Source organism: Procambarus clarkii, chromosome 91 (assembly GCF_040958095.1).
Source record: "Procambarus clarkii isolate CNS0578487 chromosome 91, FALCON_Pclarkii_2.0, whole genome shotgun sequence".
NCBI lineage: Eukaryota > Metazoa > Arthropoda > Malacostraca > Decapoda > Cambaridae > Procambarus > Procambarus clarkii.
Window position 1 is genome coordinate 4,954,756 of NC_091240.1, and position 21,112 is coordinate 4,975,867.

The following is a 21,112-nucleotide window of genomic DNA, read 5'->3' on the forward strand; positions in this document are numbered from 1 at the left end:
CGAGCTATATAATCATTACAATTAACTGGTTCAACCTTGACCGTCTGGACGCCTCCTTTGCCTGGGAGCCACTGGATCACGTTCTGTTTCGCGATTTTGGATTTGATACTACCGTTTGGCATTCCTATTCAACGGCCCGGTTTGTTTAGACGTTTGGTGCACATATCGCCTTGGGTCACAGGATTCTTGATAGATTTTGAACGTTTTATGGCTGGTTCTCCCGGCGTGGTGTCGGTATCCGGCGCCGGCTTGGCTGAGAGGTACTGGGAGTTGGCGGGTCTTGGTGGACTCCATGTGCTCTCAGCTGATTTTTGTGCATTCAGCCGACGGATGACTTTTGCGTTTTAGTTGGGGGACGAGTTTTTGGTTTTGGTACCCAGTGTTCTCTGTGTAGAGCGGGGCCGGTGCTTGTTACCCTGAGGGACTCCTGGCGCTCCCCAATCATCTGCCAGTCTGTGAGTTTATTTTCCGCGAGGCATTTCAGTTTCTGGTGATACACGTCATTCGTTTCACCGTTCGGCTTTGCGATTATAACCCTTTACCGGTACGCCGGGGCGCATCCGATCCCACGATTGTCGTCGCCTCTGAATTCACAGCGATCATCATCATTACAATGAATTGTAAAGGATTAATACTTTATCCTGATGATTCCCTTACCATTACTTCATATGTTCTGTAATTTGAGATATATATTGTGAGCACAAGTCACTATAAGAAGATCAAAAGTGAAACTTGCTGACCAATACAAGTGGTAAGCAATACTTGCATACCACTTTAGTGAAAACAACTGAAAAAAATAGAATCAATATGCTCAACAAGCCATAAAAAAAGGACAAAAAACAAGAGATGATTTTTCAGAGGACAATACTTTAGTTTAAAATGCCAGGACAATACTTTAGTTTAAAATGCCAGGACAATACTTTAGTTTAAAATTTAACTGATAAATTCTTCAAGAATAATGGTGGGACCTTTGAGAACCTAGAGGCTTCCTCTCCCCGTCGAGGCCACAACAGATGATGGCCCTTAAATAAATTCAAGTAAAACACTACCTCTTAGAACATCCTTTAGTTTCCCCTTCCAAGTCGACCCCTCCAACCAACACAGAAAATGAAACGTTTCACCCTGCACTAATGTAAACTTATGGACCTTTCACTTATCGTCAACTTGAAATGGCAAAGCATTTTATTGTAAATTATAAAATGCCTGAAATATTTATCCTGTATCCATATTTCGCCCTTGAATTAGTATTAGGGTCAATAAATAACCTAGTAATTTATCTAGTAGATAAATTATATATGTTTGTAGAAATATTATTATTACAGTCTCCGTGGTGTTAGTGGTAAGACACTCGCCTGGCGTTCCGCGAGCGCTATGTCATGGGTTCGTATCCTGGCCGGGGAGGATTTACTGGGCGCAATTCCTTAACTGTAGCCTCTGTTTAACGCAACAGTAAAATGTGTACTTGGATGAAAAAACGATTCTTCGCGGCAGGGGATCGTATTCCAGGGACCATAGGATTAAGGACTTGCCCGAAACGCTACGCGTACTAGTGGCTGTACAAGAATGTAACAACTCTTGTATATATCTCAAAAAAAAAAATTAATCAATATTAATATTATTATGCCTTGCTGTATTTACTTTATTTATATTTATTTATTTATATACAAGAAGGTACATTGGGTTTGTGAGGATACATAGCATATTATTTACATTCTTGTAAAGCCACTAGTACGCGTAGAATTTCGGGCAGGTCCTTAATCTAACAGATAATTTTAAATAGGTAAATTCTAGCAGAATTAATAAAATGATAACAGATACATTGCAAGAAAAAAATGAGATGAGAAAGATTAGTAGGTATATTAAAGCACATTGGTACCTCTGATTGATTGCACTGACAGTTAGTTTAGTTCATTTATTATGCACCCCATACCCATCTTGTGGGCGGTAGTGGAAAGGGTTACAGAGGCACATAATGAGCTCAGGGACTGGCAGCTTGATTGGTAATTTAAACAAAGATTAATAGGCACCATACAGCAAATTGATAGCACATATAAGAAGACAGCAATGATCAGAATGGTAAGGTTGTTTGGATTAGGTACATAAAGATTGGGAGATTGGGTAGCACTAGATACAGTGCAATTTTAAAGCAACAAGGTTGGAAACTATGAAGATGAAATTAGGTACTTTTTAGTTTTGTTCTTGAATGAGGCAAAAGTTGGACAGATTTTCAATTCATTAGGGAGTGAGTTCCATAGACTAGGTCCCTTTATTTGCATAGAGTGTTTACACAGATTTTGACTCTGGGAATATCAAAGAGATATTTATTTCTGGTGTGGTGATAATGGGTTCTATTACATCTGTCCAGGGAGAGTTTCAGCTTGCAAGTTTCTTGCAAGCTTCTTGTAAGGGCGGGCTGCGTATGTGACAGCCCGTCCTCCAGACAAAGAACCAAAAGTGATTCCATGCACCCGCCAAACCCCCCTGTTTATGAATGAAAAACGGTTTACACACGACTCACAACTGATGACGTTCGAACACTTCCGGAACAACGGCTTCACTGACGAATTTTGTTCGAACCACAACGCTATAAATGCTCAGCCCGTCCTCCAAACAAAGATCCAAAAGTGATTCCATGCACCTGCCAAACCCCCTGTTTATAAATGAAAAGCGGTTTACACACGACTCACAACTGCTGACGTTCGAACATATCCGGAACAAGTGTTTCACTGACGAATTTTGTTCGAACCACAACGCTATAAATGCTTCACCCACGTACTACAAATGCAAATAATCGCCAACAGAACCTAAACACCTAACCTAACCTATGCCTATATATACACAATATGTTAATATATTATAATATTAATTTATACTTGAGAAAATTCTCGTTTTGAATGAACAGCATGTTAAAATTTATGAATGCGTCTGTGGGGTTGACCGTTGAATGTAATGGACTTAAGTCGAGGACGGGTTGCAGCAAATGCTTCACCCACGTACTACAAATGCAAATAATCGCCAACAGAACCTAAACACCTGACCTAACCTAACCTATGCCTATTTATACACAATATGCTAATATATTATAATATTAATTTATACTTGAGAAAATTCCTGTTTTGAATGAACAGTAACTTAAAATTGATGAATGTGTCTGTGGGGAAGACCGCTGGATGTAATGGACTTGAGTCGAGGACGGGTTTAGCTCTTTACCTCAAAGCCAGTTGGGCAAAAACGTCTTCCAGTGACCTCCGACGGAACAAGAGCCAGCCGCTCACCACAACCTGGGGTCACACCAAGAGCTCGCCGCCAAGTTCCGGCACCTCTTAGAAAATCTGGCGCCATACACAGTTACCCTGCTCAAAGATCCAACCGGAATCGGAAAAAAATCTATCATCTTCCCCGTGACCTCTAGGCGACATGTGTTGCATCAATCTAAGACGTTGGCGAGGAATGTCTAAAAGCAATATCGAGACCCAGTCAGTGATCACAACGCGTCACGTATTCCTGTAGTCCCCAGCAAAACTGAGGGTTAAATCAGGAGTCCTATGTAAACTTGTAAGACAATTGTATTGCTGTTATGCGAATACAAAGTACTGTATATGCACTGTTTGCAGTTACCCCTGAAAATGTAACTCTCAACACATTATCTTATTAACTTATGACCTAAACTCTGTAAATAATTATATATAGTGGCTTTATAAAATACACAAGTACTGCACCTACGAATTAACCACTGAAAGCTAATTCTTTATAGATCTTATAAATAAAATAGTAATAACAATAATAATAATGTTTTTTAGGAGATTCTGAAACTATTTGTGAGCATCAATTATATATTAGTTAAAATTAATGTAACAATATTCTTTATCTATTTTAAGGAGCTGACTTTGAATCACAGGAAATAACTCCTGTGTTTTTCAGTTTATCAGGTGGAAGTAGAGCCTATGATTTGTGTTGGAAGGTACAGCAGAAGGTCCACCGGTATATGCTTGCTTAGTTGTACTCCTGAATTGTTTGATTTTTTGTTTTTCCATGCAAATGTCATTATTTTCCTGCATAGGTGCATGCTGGGGTTGGCTTTCTTTCTTGCTGTAGCTTTTTCTCACATTTTGTTTGAGAAAGTCCCTTCTCTATATAGGGCATCAGTTTTTCTACCCTTGACCGAAAATGTGATGGTTGTCCAATCCATGGACTCCACCCCCCTCAATATAAAATCAATCAAATGTTTATTCAGGTAAAAGTACATACATACAAAATGAGTTACATACAGAATGTTGGATTGATACATACAGTGCCTAAAACCACTAATACACACAGCGTTTCGGGTAAGGTGTGTGAAAAAAACATTTAGACTAAAACTTAATACTAATTTAGATCAAAGCATAGAGTTGAAAAAGGAAAAAAAAACATGGTGGAAATCAGCTGATATACAAGTTGGTCAACAGACAGTATTGTTTGTAAATAGAAAGACATGGGTTGCCATTAAGGGGGTAAGGTAGGTTACATGGAGTTTATTAGGTAGTACTTAGTTTCTCTTAAACTCCCTGAGAGAGGTACAGTCTTTGACGTGATTGGAAAAGTCATTCCACATTCTGGGGGCGATCCGGAGCTTGCGGAAAATTAACGCACAGATAAAGCATGAATCCACATTCTGGGTCTCTTGATTTGCAGAGCATATCATTATTTATTTATATAAAGAAGGTACATTGGGTTTATGAGAGTACAGAGACTTGAAGTTTTACATTCTTGTAAAGCCACTAGCACGTATGGCGTTTCGGGCAAATCCTTAATCTAACATATAATCTTAAGAAGTTAATTTCTAGCCAAATTAAAAAAAAAATTACAGGAACATTGTAAGAAAGTATAAAAAATACATTGTATAAGAAATTTGCAAAAAAATAGGTAAATTTTAATTAATATTGGGGAATTGGGTAGCACTAGATACAGTGCGAGTTTCAATCACTAGGTAGGAAACTATGAAGATGAAATTAGGTACTTTTTGTTTTTATTTTTGAATGAGGCAAAAGTTCGACAGCTTTTCAATTCGGTTAGGAAGCGAGTTCCATAGACCAGCGAGTTCCATAGACCAGCAAGTCCCTTTATTTGCCTAGTGTTTTCGCAGATTAAGTTTGACTCTGGGGATATCAAAGAAATATTTATTTCTGGTGTGGTGATTGTGTTCTATTATATCTGTCCAAGAAGAGTTTCAGAATAAGGTTTGCATTCAGAATAAGATTCTGAAACAACCTGCCCCTCCCCTTAAGAACAGGGTTTTGTAAATGTAATTGGCACAAGAGAATGTCCTCCTGCTCATGATGCCCGGCATGCTCCTTCTCCCACACCACTTCTATAACCGCCACACCTCCCTCAACAACTACTGTCTACCCCTCACCTTCCTCCTCCTCCCCCACAAGTCCTGCCCGCCCCTCCTCACCAACTTTTGTCTGCCCCTCCCCCTCCATCATGAGGCACGGACTTGCTCCCTCCTCCCGCACCGCTCCTACAACCACCCCCACCTCCCTCAGCAATTTCTGTTTGCCACTCCTCCATTATGAAGCCCACCTTATTTCTTCTCCTCAACCTACATTTACCACCCATTACCCCTGCTACCCGTCCCTACAACATTACCCTAATACTACTACTACTACTACTACTATTACTACCCACCCCCGTCATCCCAATCCCATTAATCCCCCCCCCAAGCCCCCACCTCCCGACGGGCCACAGCTGCCTCAGTGTTGACAAAGCCTCACTGGTGTGCGGGTCGCGTCTCTTTCTGCTCTCTGTGTTTCATCAACTAAGGTGACGTGTCCCCTCACAATTTCATTTTTGTCATGCATGCATTCACGTGATTGAGGTAGCCAGGCGGCGTATTGACCTCTGTGTTTGTAATGTCGTTGTCAAGAACGCAGTTGACGAAGTCTGTTTCTGATGTTTTTTTTTTTCCTTCTAACATTTCGTTCATGAACTTGCATACGATTGGCCGGGTAGACTGTAGCCAAGGGCACAGTGCCCTGATGCCATACCCAAGAGCCAAGCACACCTCCCTTGCTAACATCTGGTACCACTTTAGTGGTGATTATTGATTAGCTGTTGACAGTGGACCCATAGTCAAGCCTCGGTGACTGACCTTGTTCAGTGGCATAGTGGCCTAACCACAACCAGCCTTACCGTGTGGCCGAACCACAGCCAGGTCCCACAGTGCACTGACCAAGGTCAACCCCCCTCGGTCGCCCTGACCCCTGACCAGCTACGTAGCTCCAGGAGGCAGCTGGGTGTTGACGCCCCACACTTATATTGGGCAACATGGACCATTATTACTGTGTTTCAGCAACAGGTGCAAATGTACTGTATGGTTTAGCAAGACAGCGTACGGTGGTAGTGTTCAATCTGGAGTTACCATTTGTGTATATTATTACATATTGTAGATTTAATTATTACATGTTATACATTTTCATATTGATCATTGCACAAAATTGACAGACCATTCTGTCACTGTACAATGTACAATACGTAATGTACATTACGTATTGTACATTGACAGACCATTCAGGCCTGATCAAGATGAGACAAGAATCCCTAAACCCTTAAAATCTTCATTGGAACCTTTGCTCTAGTGTTGTAGCATATTTGGTTTACTGATATACCATTTTTGAGTATAGGGTATTTTATAACCCTAAAATCCAGTTAGGGTTGTCAAAGTCCCCTAGTTAAGGATGAGGTTGTCAAGTGTCACCCATTTAGTTGATGGTAAGATCCAACAATGCTTAGCTTGACTAGGCAATATACACATCGTACACTTAGTATTGTCGTGGTATAAGGTAATACTTTATATAAAGTAAATATAATAATTAGGCCATAATGAAATCACAATTGAAAAGGTAATAAATCTTGCAGGACTTTTCCACAATAGTGAGTGGTGTAGTTGAGGGAGTTTCAAGTTGTAGTTGACCTACACTGCAAGGGACCTGCTTACCACTCACCAGCAGAACCCTGAATAACATTCAAATTCAAATGTTTAGTTAGATAAAAGTACATACATAGAAGATGAGTTACAAACATAATGTTGGATTTATAGCCAATTCAAAGCTGGCACATACAATGCCTAAGCCACTAATACGCACAGCGCTTCGGGCAATATCTTATTGTCTGATATGTAAATTAAATCTTTAAACACTGAATTCTAGTTTGCCATTGGGACTGTTTACACAACCAAATTGATGACCTCAGCCAGGATTCAAGCATTTGTGTCCACTTATGAAACCTGTACATCTTTCTGCAGTCATGGTGGCTAAGTTTAAATTAAATAGTTTGTAAAGAATTAAATTTGGCTAAGTAATTAAATAGTTTGAGCTTGGAAACATTGTGAAGTTGTTCTTGACTATAGTTATTGTTATTAGACAACCTTGTAGTGCTTTGGAGCTAATAAACTTTAATAAATACAAACTAAGCCACCATGATTGAGGAAAGATGAACAGGTTTTGTACTGTAAGTGGACAGTTCAGTGCTTGAAGAATCTTGGCCTTCATTATTTACAACTACTGTACAGTGTGTACTGTACAATAGGTTCAGATTGTATGAAACATTATGCACAAAGTATCATGACTGTTATTCTACTTGAACCTACTGAAACTGTCATACTATACTCTACATAACTACTTTGTAGACTTTACCAGAGATCAGTTAACAATAGACAAATTGAATGTCTTTGTGGTCAATACTGTACCAAATAAACGTGGTCATACTGTACCACAGAAATGCCGAGTCCTACACTGCAAGGGCATATCAGGAGATGGAGAAAGATAAATCTTTAGTAAAAAAACCAGGGATATATTATAGTTATCTGATAGTAAACACAGACCTGCCTCCCTCCATATGCCAAAGTCGTGAAGCAAACATTTCCATGTGCAGAATGGCCTCTGGTATTGGTAGCATTTCTCATAGATTTGCTGGCATTTTAGCAAATATTTTGCATAAATTAGGTACTGTACAGTACTATTAGCAATGCATATTTTAACTACAGTATCTCATTGTGGCACTTCAGTTTCTACCTCAGTTCCTATGGGTCAATTCTGGGTTTAAATCCAGGGCAGGTCAAAAATGATTGGATGTATTTCCTATCACCTAATAGACTTGCTCACCTAGCAGTCAATAGGTACCCAGGAGTTAATCAGCTTGTTGTGGGGTTGCATCCTGGGAAGGGCCAGTAGTTTGACATGTTTCAAAGAAAGAAACGTAATATACAGGTTGGCTGTTAAGACAATTCTTACATAGCTTGTAGTTTTTCTTTGCTTCTCTCCCTTTCAGTAGACACACTGATGTCAGTGTAGAACATACTATGCAATTAGGTTTGTGCTTCTTACTGGCATTTGTCTTCCATTCCTTGTGCCTCCTTCCATGCCTTACCAAATCTTTTGGACATAAAAGTGTCAAGAACCAATTGTATTATAGTCGGTAACACATTTTGGTATATACTGTAGTCCATGAATCATCTTTACTGTGAAATAAATTTGGTTTAATTTATTGAGATGGTGCTACATAGCCTTCTCAGTTTGGTACCTTCCTTTGATAATTACTAATTTATTAAGTTTGAATCAAGCAATGCCACATCAATTGAAAGGGTAGGCTGAGGATGGCAGTTTCTAGTTCCTTTGCTTTGAGTTTGCCTAATTTATATATAGGTTTACTGCTTCTCCCAGATTTTGACAGCATTGATCTTGCCAGGTAGGTACAGGATAATATGATTTTGTCCTCAACATGCCCTATCATTGGCAGCTTGGCTCCTGTTTTTGTTTACAACTCCTGCTCCCTGAAATCAATCCAGTTCTGTTGACACTTGAAGTACCAGGTGTGGCCATGTTTACTGCCCTCCACATATTGTACAGGTAACTATTATAATAATTATCTTTAAGCACGTACAGATATAGGCCATATTTTCAAATCCTGTGAAGTTCTCTTACAACTTTGTATCCTGAAGGGACCTGCTTATCAGCAGTTGTACCCTCCTTACTTGCACCCAGTATGTACTTTGAACTTGAGTAGGTGAGATATCCTATCCCTGAGCATTCCAAGTATATACTCTGTGAGGAAAAACTCAGTTATGATCTCACCCTACATGAGTGTCCAGTCATTAGACCATTCTGACCTGCCAGTATGAGGTTCCTGGAGCTTTGTAATTACTTTATTCACTCTTGTGTTGTAGATGGTATCTTCATAATTCATCCAAAGTTTACAAGTGCAGGCTACTGATCATATGTACAGTATCTGTATGACTAACCATCATGCGAGATTGGAATTTCTTAGTACATACTGTACTGTATTTCATAGTTAACTCTCGATACTATGTAACCCTTCATATAGTCTATTGTAAAATCCACTACTGTACTTGGCACCATAGCTATTGTAAAGTCCACTACTTGGCACCATAGCCCGTGCTACTTGGAACGTTTGTTCCAAGTTGCTGAATCAAAAACAAAGTCTAGTGTAGTTATGTTACTGCATAAGTACCTAAATACAATGATAAAAAATGACACTCAAGGACTAGATCTTTATTCCCTGCATATTTAAGGATTTTGAAGGCTGGTAGCTTCTGAAGAAATACCTGCCTTTAAATTTGATAATTTTTTAGTCAACAGAAAATTACTTGTGAAACTACATATTTTAGCATACAGGTGTTAAATTAATCTTATTTTGTACAATCCTTAGTCATCATTATTGACAAAATGTAGAAATGTATGCATCAACTGGTAAGCCTTCCTATCCAGGGAAAAAATAATGGCAAAACCAGGTGTGTTGAACAAAATAGTCACTAAAAGTCAGCCTTGAAATCCATTATACACTTGTGAACTATATCACTCATATTTCACAAACTACTAATATTTTTATTTCTTTCATTGAAACTGACATAACTTTGGTGCAGGCAATCCTCATTTTAAAAGCAGCATATGTTCTGAAAAAATGTTTAAGTCAGTTGTTTGGAATTCGGTACCAGATATCCCATAGGAGCAATGCAATAAATTTAGGATGTGTTAGTATAAACAAACATAGCATATTAACTGCCTTCAGCGAGGAAGTTATTCTGCTTATCATGGTTGGCTGATTTTGAAGAGTGAAGAGATTTAATTACTGTACTGGAGGAGGCAGCAGTAGCATTAGTAGCTTTTTGATGTCACAAATAATGAGACCTTTTTCTTTTTATTGTTGATTTTAGTGGCGTAGAACCCTTCACATTCTCTAAAAATTTTGTTTTGTCTCTCATAATAGTCCCAATTGTAAAGTGGGTTCATGCCATAAACTTGTGCAATCTGTGTACAGTATTTTTTCCTTCTTGGATCAAGGAAGAAATACAGACTGAGACGAGGCTAGAGATTAATTATCCCTAGCATTGTCTCAAGGGTAATGCTCACTTGTTCCTAAGCATTGATGCATCACTAACACTTCCTCTTCTTCTTAGCTATTATTTATGCTTTCATTGATAAGTAATTTAAATAGTCTACAAATTGCAAGGGGGTCAGCACTGGACACAATAATACTGCCATTTGGGGGAGAATGGGTTGATGTATTGCACTAGTGAGTCATGTAATGACTAAAATGCCCCACGTCTTCATGCGGATGTAATAGGTAGCACTGTTTGTATTACCTAGGATGGCAGTGGATTTGTGTAGTGGACTGATACACGAAATCGAGGACTTGGGAAGCCATTCGTAAGTCGGGAACTCCCTGTATTAAGGGTTTACCTATTATCTGATGGGTAAATTTTTTAAGGATACCTATTAGTTTCTTTAGCAACAATTTTATATATTGAATTGGGTTGAGGGAATTAAAAATTCTAGAAGAATTTCTTAAGCTACTTTACTTCACCTTTACTCCATTAACACACACTTGCTTATCTTTGAGCATTATTTTTTTATTTTTGTTTAATATTTTTATATTTTATTTAAGCTACAGGTTAGAATCATAGCTTGGCTAGCCAGTAAAAGTTGATACAGCTGTGTCATCAAGTATTATGGTATGTTCATCCTCATTTTCCTCATCTTGTCAACTGATTCTGCTTCAATTTCAGGATTATGGGTAAAAATGATTTAAAATGCTATGAATTTTATTTTCAATTTCAATTTTTTATTAAGAAATAATGTGCATACAAAGAACAAAAGTAATGTACAACTGTAGGGACACAAGTTTCACATACTAATGAAGCCACTATTACACAAAGCATTTTGAGCAAAACTAAAAATAATTAGAAAAACTAATTATTTTAGGGTGTGAAGAAGTAAACACGTAATACTAAAAGCAAAGTAAGCTAATAAAACTGAGAAAGTTCAAGAAAAATAACAAATGAATACAATAAAAAGGTGATTCTTTAATGATGACAGGCATAGACTATTACATTATGGAATCTGTAGTTCTAGCAACGGTACAGTTTGATTTTTTTTTAATTTATTCACTTTTATACAAGAAGGTACATTGGGTTGTAATAGTACGGGAAGATCCTGTCTGTCACAGTTACTCAACCACTATGACAAAATCACAGAAGCCCTAGAAGAAAAGCAAAATGCAGATGTTGTATACACAGACTTTGCAAAGAGTTCGACAAATGTGACCATGGGGTGATAGCTCACAAAATGAGGTCAATGGGAATAACTGGAAAAGTAGGACGCTGGATACTCAATTTCCTGTCGAACAGAACACAAAGAGTAACAGTCAATCAGATAAAATCGAGTCCAAGCGATGTTAAAAGCTCTGTACCTCAAGGTACAGTCCTTGCACCGCTACTGTTCCTTATTCTCATATCTGATATAGACAAAAATACACGCCACAGCTTCGTGTCGTCCTTTGCAGATGACACAAAAATCAGCATGAAAATTACCTCTGCTGAAGACATTGAAAAACTACAAGCAGATGTCAACAAAGTTTTTGATTGGGCAGCAGAAAATAACATGATGTTTAACAGTGATAAATTTCAGGTACTCAGGTACGGCAAAAATGAGGATCTGAAACATAATACAGGGTACAAAACACAATCGAATCTTCCCATAGTAGGAAAACAGCATGTCAAGGATTTGGGAATAATGATGTCCGACGATCTAACGTTTAGGGAGCATAACCAAGCAAATATCGCGTCAGCCAGAAAAATGATCGGATGGATTACGAGAACTTTCAAATCCAGGGATCCCATCACAATGGTTGTACTCTTCAAGTCACTTGTGCTGTCCCGTCTCGAGTACTGCTCAGTACTCACTTCCCCCTTCAGAGCAGGAGAGATTGCTGAAATAGAGGGAATACAGAGAACATATACGGCACGAATAGACGAGATAAAACGCCTAAATTATTGGGATCGTCTCAAAGCTCTCCAAATGTACTCTCTAGAAAGGAGACGAGAGAGATACCAAATAATATACACCTGGAAAATACTGGAGGGTCAGGTCCCAAATCTACACAGTAAAATAACAACGTACTGGAGTGAACGATATGGAAGAAAATGCAAGATTGAACCTGTGAAGAGCAGAGGTGTCATAGGCACAATCAGAGAACACTGTATAAACATCAGGGGTCCGCGGTTGTTCAACGTCCTCCCAGCGAGCATAAGAAATATTGCCGGAACAACCGTGGACATCTTCAAGAGAAAACTGGACGGTTTTCTAAGAGAAGTTCCGGATCAGCCGGGCTGTGGTGGGTACGTGGCCCTGCGGGCCGCTCCAAGCAACAGCCTGGTGGACCAAACTCTCACAAGTCGAGCCTGGCCTCGGGCCGGGCTTGGGGAGTAGAAGAACTCCCAGAACCCCATCAACCAGGTATCAACCAGGTATCAACCAGTACATAATGTTGGTGTTCTCAGTAGACATCCATCAGTCTTGGGAGACTGATGGAGATATTGGTGTTCTTACATTCTTATAAAGTCACTAACATGCATAGTGTTTAGCTCAAGTCCTTAAGCTTTAAGTTAATTTCCTGTAAGATGCTTCTTCCACCTTGCATTGTTGTTGGGAGGGGTTGCTGCCGAAGCCATTTGATCATGATCCAAATAACATTTTAAGTAGAAAATGACAGCTTAGCCCAGTCGGGTTTGTCATATATTCTCAACTATGTCAGAGAATAGTTTATCAGTATGATAAAACAGAGGTTTTATCTTATATCCTTATATGCATGTTCTTGTGTTAGGTTATATAAATATTTATGTTGGTGGGTAAGGAAGGCTTAAAAATAAAATGTGTGCACTTAAATGCACGAGGATTTATTCATTAAATATATGACAGCCTATATATATTTTATGACATTTGATCATATTTAAAACTTCTGACTAATTGATACACTTGTCAAATTGACTTGATCCACATGTGTGCTGCCTTGGTTCGCCACGCACTTGGCCAACTTGGCTCAGTGTATGTAAGATCTCTATGCTTGATAATTATTGCAATGTACTTACTAAACTCCTAATTGTCTTTGTAACTGCAACCCTGACATTTGGCAGACTGAGTGAGTTGACTTTGATTTCCTTAAACTAATTGGCTAACTAATGGAATAATTTGTTATATTTAATTTTCTGGATTTAAATGTTATGTTTAGGTCTGTACACTGCTGTGTACCTCATTACAAAGCAGTCTATGCTTGAAAAGACAAAGTCAATTAATGTAATGTAATTCCGAATTTATGAAAACCAAGATGGAAAGTTTATCATCTAAAGCTGATTCATCTTATTCTTACTGTGAAATTCAGCTTTTTATGACTGTTATCAGTGTTATGGTTCCCACTCTAGGGAACAGGAGGCGTGTTAGGCTGAATGAGGTCCCTGTCGGAACTAAGAGTCCTAGACCAATGGCTGTCGCTCACCAGGAATCTACCCTCAATATTCAACAAACTTCCAAGTATCTGTTTATTGCTAGGTGAGCAGAAGCATCACCTAGCAGTAAATAACCATATTTACTGCCACATTTATAACCACCCACCTTGTGGGTGGTTATAAATAGGAGCTGCCTCGTATGGGCCAATAGACCTTCTGCAGTTACCTTTATTTTTATGTTCTTATCAAATGTAAGGAAATGTACCCAAATGTCACGTCCTACCTGAGACCATTTGGTTGTGAGCCAACAGTGTCAGCTGCCTTGTCCTCAGTCTCAAGTTTCAAAGCCCCTGTGTAGAGTAATGTGATAGCACAGTGAAACTGATCAGTGTAGGATATGTTCAGTTGATTTTGTATGGATAGTGTTGATTTACTTCCAACTTTGGGTTCTGTGGTGAAACATGGTGAATAGATTAGGTATTTCCATTGAGGCAGCTTGTAGCAAATGCTTGCGAGAAAGATTGTAACGTGTTGATGGTATTAATGGACTTGTAGGTAGCATAACTAGGTTAGTAGAGTAGGACTCTGAAGAGGGATGAGCATTTATGGTGTTGGCCAAGATCTTTTAAAAGCTGAGAAAGTTTGATTTCATGGGTAAAAGAATCAATGGTGTAATAAATGACAAGTTTTATATTAATAAAGATGTTTGTCTGGGTTGTGTTCTTACTCTGGTTATGTATGGTACATTTTAGGGTTTCCAGTAGCCAGGGACAGTAAGCCTCTTATTCCTAAGCTGGCCTGCCCTCCCTTGCCCTGCCTGCCCTGTCCTTCCCTGCCTGCCCTCATTTTTTTCAAACCTAACCTTCTTCCATCCCTACCTGCTTCCATAACTGATCTCCCTCCATCCTTGAAATTTCTTTCCTTCCCAGCAACATTCCTCCCCTCCCACACCCCTGGATATATTGCACATTCAACATGGCCAGAGTGTGTTTGATTATAGTATTTGCAAGGATCTTCTCCTTTCACCAGGCCTTCATCTCCCTCCCACCCTTTCCAATTTACCCACCATTCATTTCCTCTTCTCCCCCCCCCCTTTTCACCTCCCTTCCTCCCTCCCCCATTATGGCGCCTCTTCCTCCCCCCACCCCACAGTGACCTACCTTCTTCCCTCTACCCCCATTGTGACCTCCCTTCCTCCCCCACCCTATTGTGACCTCCCAACCCCCTATTGTGACCTCCCAACCCCCCCCCCTATTGTGACCTCCCTACCCCCCCATTGTGACCTCCCAACCCCCCCTATTGTGACCTCCCAACCCCCTATTGTGACCTCCCCCCCCCCTATTGTGACCTCCCTACCCCCCATTGTGACCTCCCTACCCCCCCATTGTGACCTCCCTTCCTACCCCAATATTGTGACCTCCCTACCCCAACATTGTGACCTCCCCTAAACCCCCCCATTGTGACCTCCCTTCTTACCCCCAATTGTGACCTCCCTCCCTTTCTTTCGGGTCGTCCCTCCCCCATTGTGTCCTTCCTCCCCCATTGTGTCCTTCCCCCCATTGTAATACGTGAATAGAAAATCCCACAATACAGTATGCAAAGCACAAATATTACAGACAACACAAGCCAGTCAATGGACCTGCTTGTCCAATCTATAGACACTGTTCTCTCTAGGTAGGTCTCTCATTCTTGAAACAGCTGAAGACCAATTAAAGTGGCTTGTGGATCCTCTCCTCCCGCTCTTACATTGACAATACAGTACTTTGAAAGTCCATGTTAATGTTTCGAATGATCTTGTACATGGTTATTTGTGTTTGAAAATAAAGGACAGAGTCGAAGCTAGTTACCTGCTTTAAGTGGCTGAATTAAGTGGCCTAGTTTTCCACCACCACTCACGGGATGGGTACGGGGTGCATAATAAATAGTGAAAATAGTCCGCAAAGGTATTAAAGATGAGACCTGGATCTCGTCTACATGCGACCCGCATCCTACTCGCTGCTCAACCGCACTTTGAGCGCCCAAATAATAAGGTTTAAGTTGGATATAAACTGTGTATTGTAACGTCTGTTGAGTGCACTCAAAGTGAGGTGCTTGTAGGTCATGTAGTGTAAAAGTTTGTAGATTGTTACTCCAGTGAAGTATCGATTATTTGTGGTTTTAAGCTAAAGTTTTTTTATATTGCTTGAATAGAAATTAAAAGTTTTCTGACATTTCTATTGCAAATGATGAATGTACTGATACGTCACAAGTTGTCATTTTTATACGAGATCTTGATAAAAGTACACAGGGAACAGAAGAGCTTGTGGGATTTATACCTATGGACCTCAACAAGTGATGATATCTTCAGATGCCCGTATAAAAACAGTGAATACTTTGTTTATACTAGCGTCAGGGGCTTAATCTATGCCCTTTAGAAGATGATATTCCTCACGGACTGTAATATCACGCTGAAGTTCGAGAGTTAAGCTGCGTAACAACTGTATTGAAGTGCTTTAATGAACTGCGTGGAGTTTTTTTTTTTTGATAGATAAAATGATGTTCATGAACTGAAAGATAATGAATGGGTTAGAGTTTTAGCTTTTTTGGTGAATATCTATCACAGGACACTTGCATTACCTGAGTTATGTTCGTACTTTTGAGATGAAACCATTTTTTAAGAATGGCAAAATGTAAATTTTCACATTTTTTTTAATAAATTTTTTTACATACCAGAGTTGTATGCTGATACCTATACAAATAAGTACTACAGTAAGACTTCTTAGTTAAGGAATGAGTCATCTTTTTTCAATTTTTGCTACAATTTTCCTACTTAAATTTCTATGTTAGATTAAGGACCTGCCCGAAACGCTATGCGTGCTAGTGGCTTTACAAGAATGTAAAATCATCAATGCTATGTACTCTCATAAACCCAATGTACCTTCTTGTATATATATAAAGTAAGTTTCACGAAACTTCCTATCCTCTATCCCCCCCCCCCCCTACCACCATTCACGTGCATTTCCTCAACACATCTGTGTGTTTTATGAGTGTGCATTCGTGCACTTGCGTGCTGCTGAAGGATTGTTGTGATTGGGTAAATAGTGCCCTCGGTCTCAGGGTTATCTGTCCGGCGTAGCACAACCCATAAGTATAAATTGTACTCTTAATTACCATGGGCGGGCATGGTTAGGTTAGAGCAAGTGATCACTACACCTGGAGAGTGGGCGGGCTGATACACCAATGAGCCATCCTCGGTTATTGTTGATGGGGCGGACTTCCAGGGGGAAAACTCTTGACGTTGTGACCTTCCCTCCCCGGGAAAGATGATATGTTTAACTGGCCTTGAATGTTGTTGCGTCATTTGCTGGGTGAGGTAGGCAACTCTGAATATGCTGTGTGACCACATCAGGGGGAGGGAAATTACCCACGTGGGGCAGATAAAGGTGGAGCCGGCGGAATACAGAGTAGAGTTTGTTGTTTTAAGATTCAGCTACTGGGAACAAAAGGAGTAGAGCAGTACGGGAGAATGAGAAATAGGGAAGTTTGAAGGAATAGGGAGGGAGGGGATAGGGTTAAGGGTCGCGGAGTCACTGCGGCCGACACTTGCCTCTTGTGGTATCACATTCGTCACTATTGTTTTTGTGTGTGGCTGTTTATAGGTCACGGTTTGGGTACGATTTATGGGTACGGTTTGTACTTCTCATTGCTGTTTATTGTGCACGCACACTTATTGTTCCGGGGATCAACGTCCCCACGGCCCGGTCTTTGGACGCAGCTGCTCGTAGCCTGATATACGAATCACAACCTAGGTTGATCATTTGTAGGTGTTTATCAAGTGCTCTTGAACACCGCGAGAGGTCAGCTAGTTATGCTGCTTCTGTATAGAGGGAGTCCTTGATATTGATAGAATTATCTCTCAGCGTACCTGTTACACCTGAACATTTCAGCGGAACTATTTTGCTAATTCTGCCATGCCTCTTACTGTTAAGACATTAAATATGCCTTGTGCAATGTTATTTCTGTGTGCAGATTTGGAATCAGTCCCTCTGTTATTTTCCAAGTGTAAATTATTATGCATCTCACGGGCGCTTTAGAGAGAATACAAATTAAAATTGTTTAAGTGATTCCAATAATTTAGATGCTTTATTGATTGGATTCGGGCAGTAAAAGACCTTTGTAAGTTCTCCAGGTAAGCAATTTCTTTAGCTTTGAATGGGAATGTTAGTTTGCAACAATATTCCATCATAGAGAGCACTAGTTTTAAAATGTACCATCATGGTTTGGCATCTCGTTTGAAAGGGTCTTGTTATCCAAACTGTAATTTTTCTTGTAGTTGTGACAGGCTACTTTATTGTGTTCTTTGAAAGAAAGATCTTCAAACATTATTACTCAAATCTTTTCCATTTTTTTCCATTCAGTAGTATAATTTGACTGCGGTTTCCATTTTGATTTCATTTTTTTCCATAGCGCGATAGCTGGAACCTTTCTTCATTAAACATCATTTTTTATGTGGACCATTTAAGTGCTGATTAACATCAGATTGGAGGTTTACTGTGTCCTCTATATTGTCTACTCTCATGAAAATCCCAGTGTCAGTTGCAAAGGATGATAAAATACTATAGTTTGTATCTTCTCTGATATGAGGATGAGAATGTACTAGAGTACCTAAGGGGCCTGAACTTTTCACGATGGATGATTCGGATTTTACTTTGTTGATTATTACAATCTGAGTTCTGTTTATTATGAAATTAAAGATCCTACTTTGCCAGTAATTCCTTTTGAATGCAGTGACACCATGGCCACATTTGCCGAATGCTTTCCGCAAAATCTCTGTACTATATCAGCTTTCGCTTGTCTTCTATGGCAACTAGGACCTGTCATAGTGGTCTAGTAACTGTTAGAGGCAGGAGCACCATCTGAACCGATGTCGTCCAGAGTTATGTAGACACTGTGATTGTGTGATCTTAGCATTATTTGAAATTTGTTATGACATTAAAAAATTAAATTTTGCACCGAGGGACGAATTTATTGGGCAGCGCCACTCATCCTGTGAGTGGACACACCGCCATAGCAGCATGTCACCGCCACTCCCCAATAGGAAGAAACCCCGCTGGGTTGTTCATCCTGTCACTTGTACCCACACACACAGCTGGGTCCTTTTTATGACATGTTGGGGCAGTTGCCTACAAGTTTTTGCATCAGCTTTACTGTCTTCTTTGTGGAGTGGCTCGAGCTCCTCTGTTTTAAGTATGTCTGGGATAATATAAGTATTTAAGCTCAGTCTCAAAGATGTTTAGGGCTCGTCTTGAATATAGAATTCCAGGAATCTTAGGCCTGGTGCAGAGTTCATAGTCCAGTGGGGGTTAGGGTGACATCCGATATATGGTTCGACATTGATATCGGAGTCATAAAAAAATTGTTTGTATTATTGATCTTTAATGTGTTTAGGGGTTCACTGAAAACATAATCGTACTATAACCTCGATATTTTCACTTTATTTTGTGTAGTCTGCGAAAGTTCCATCATCCTTGCTTAAGGGATCCTATGCTAGATGTAGTTTTTATTTTAGATTTTGCATATGGGAAAAAAGTATTTTTGATTCTACTTCACTGATGGCCTTATTTATTTATGTATTTTTTCCTTTGCTGGATTGTATATGACTTCGTAGCAACTTTAGTTCGATCGTTTCTACTTTTCGACATAGAAAAATACTTGTCCTGGCTGTTCTTGAGATTAGAGGAAGCGTTTGAGTTCTGTGATTTTTTTTTCCTTCGCCTTTAGATGGAACGCCGTTTTCCTTTCAAGTTTGCAGTCTTTCTCTTTCTTAGTGTTATGTTACCTTCCACATATTTCTAGTGCTACTGCGCATATCTTTTTCTCAAGGCACTTGTTTAGGGTTTGTAATATCTAGCTGTTCTTCTCAGCATATTTTTGCAAGATCTTGGTTTATTTGTTCTTGGTTAATTTGTTTATTAAAATGAAATTTGCTGAATTCTCCTCCTCTTGGATTTGAGACAGGCTGCGCAGGTCTGTTGCCTAGAGACTTGTCTGAACTTCGATTAGGTTGTGATCTAAGTAATATGCATGTGTAAGCAATATGTTCCCAACTAGTACATCATTGGAAAAATAAGGTCTAGTGTGTTTGCTGGTTCTATTATTAGCTGGTTTAAGGCAAATCTGTCTCACATCTATAAGAAGTCATTTGTGTGTGTGTGTGTGTGTGTGTGTGTGTGACTGTTCATTTAGACTGCTTATCGGAATTCTCTTTGGTATTACTGCGACATTTTTCCATTTTAGTTGCTACAAGTTTAAATTACTGTACACACGAACGCACGCTTGTACACTACCGGCAGTGTTATCATAAGCTTCCACCAGTCTAGTCCACTAGTACAGTCCTTCTGTACTTAGAATCTGCCGAATCATTTTCGCTTAATGAACAAACACATTCACGCAAAATAATCTGAGAACTCCCTTGGGTATTCTGAAAAAGTGGAAGACCGTTTATAGTGTAGTCAACTTTTAAAATAACTATTCTATTTACATTCAGTAACTTGCCAAATAAACAAGATGCTTACTACTATTAATGCTTACTGAATCGAACTTGAGAATGGTCCAGGACGGACCGAAACGTCGTCGTCCCTTCACCTTCTAGTGTGTGGTCTGGTCAACTTAACTACTACTACTATTATTTGGAGTTCCTATGATTTGCCACACGGTGGTGTGGCAAATCACGAGAGAGGATGATTATAATGGCACTCATCATCTGTTTATAAATGTACTCATATGGGTGATCATCGACACGCACATGTAAACACACACAAAGGCACACAAAACTGAAAAGCTTGTTTTGGAAACTGGGGGTGGATGAGGGGGGGGGGTGGGAGGGTGCTGGACACTGGGTGGATGGGGGGTTCTGGACACTGGGTGGAGAGGGGGGTGGTGGTGCTGAACACGGGGTGGAGGGGGGTGGTGGTGCTGAACACGGGGTGGAGGGGGGTGGTGGTGCTGAACACGGGGTGGAGGGGGGTGGTGGTGCTGAACACGGGGTGGAGGGGGGTGGTGGTGCTGAACACGGGGTGGAGGGGGGTGGTGGTGCTGAACACGGGGTGGAACTAGAACGAGAGTTATGAAGAGTGACGTCAGGAAGAGCGCGCCTGGCTGGGTCACAATTAATAAGGCACCGTCGCCTCTGTTTACTGGACTAGAGCAGGGACCCCCACGTTAATACTGCAGCCTCTGCGCCAGCCTGCCTCCAGGCCTCCCACACAAATATAATCACACGCTCTTACTCCCAGACTTCCTGGTTTCCCCATATGGAACAGGAAGCTTTTAGACGACAGTCAAATGAAGACTTGT

At 40.0% G+C, this 21,112-nt stretch overlaps 1 protein-coding gene across 1 annotated transcript in view; it reads left to right on the forward strand.

The window, feature by feature from the left end:
- Window positions 1–5,702: 5,702 nt before the first annotated feature.
- LOC123773950 (solute carrier family 45 member 3) overlaps window positions 5,703–21,112 on the forward strand; it is a 59,897-nt gene continuing 44,487 nt past the window's right edge. The window contains exon 1 of the mRNA XM_045767942.2: window positions 5,703–5,802. The gene's annotated coding sequence lies outside the window, so the exon portion shown is untranslated. The remainder of the gene's footprint in view (window positions 5,803–21,112) is intronic.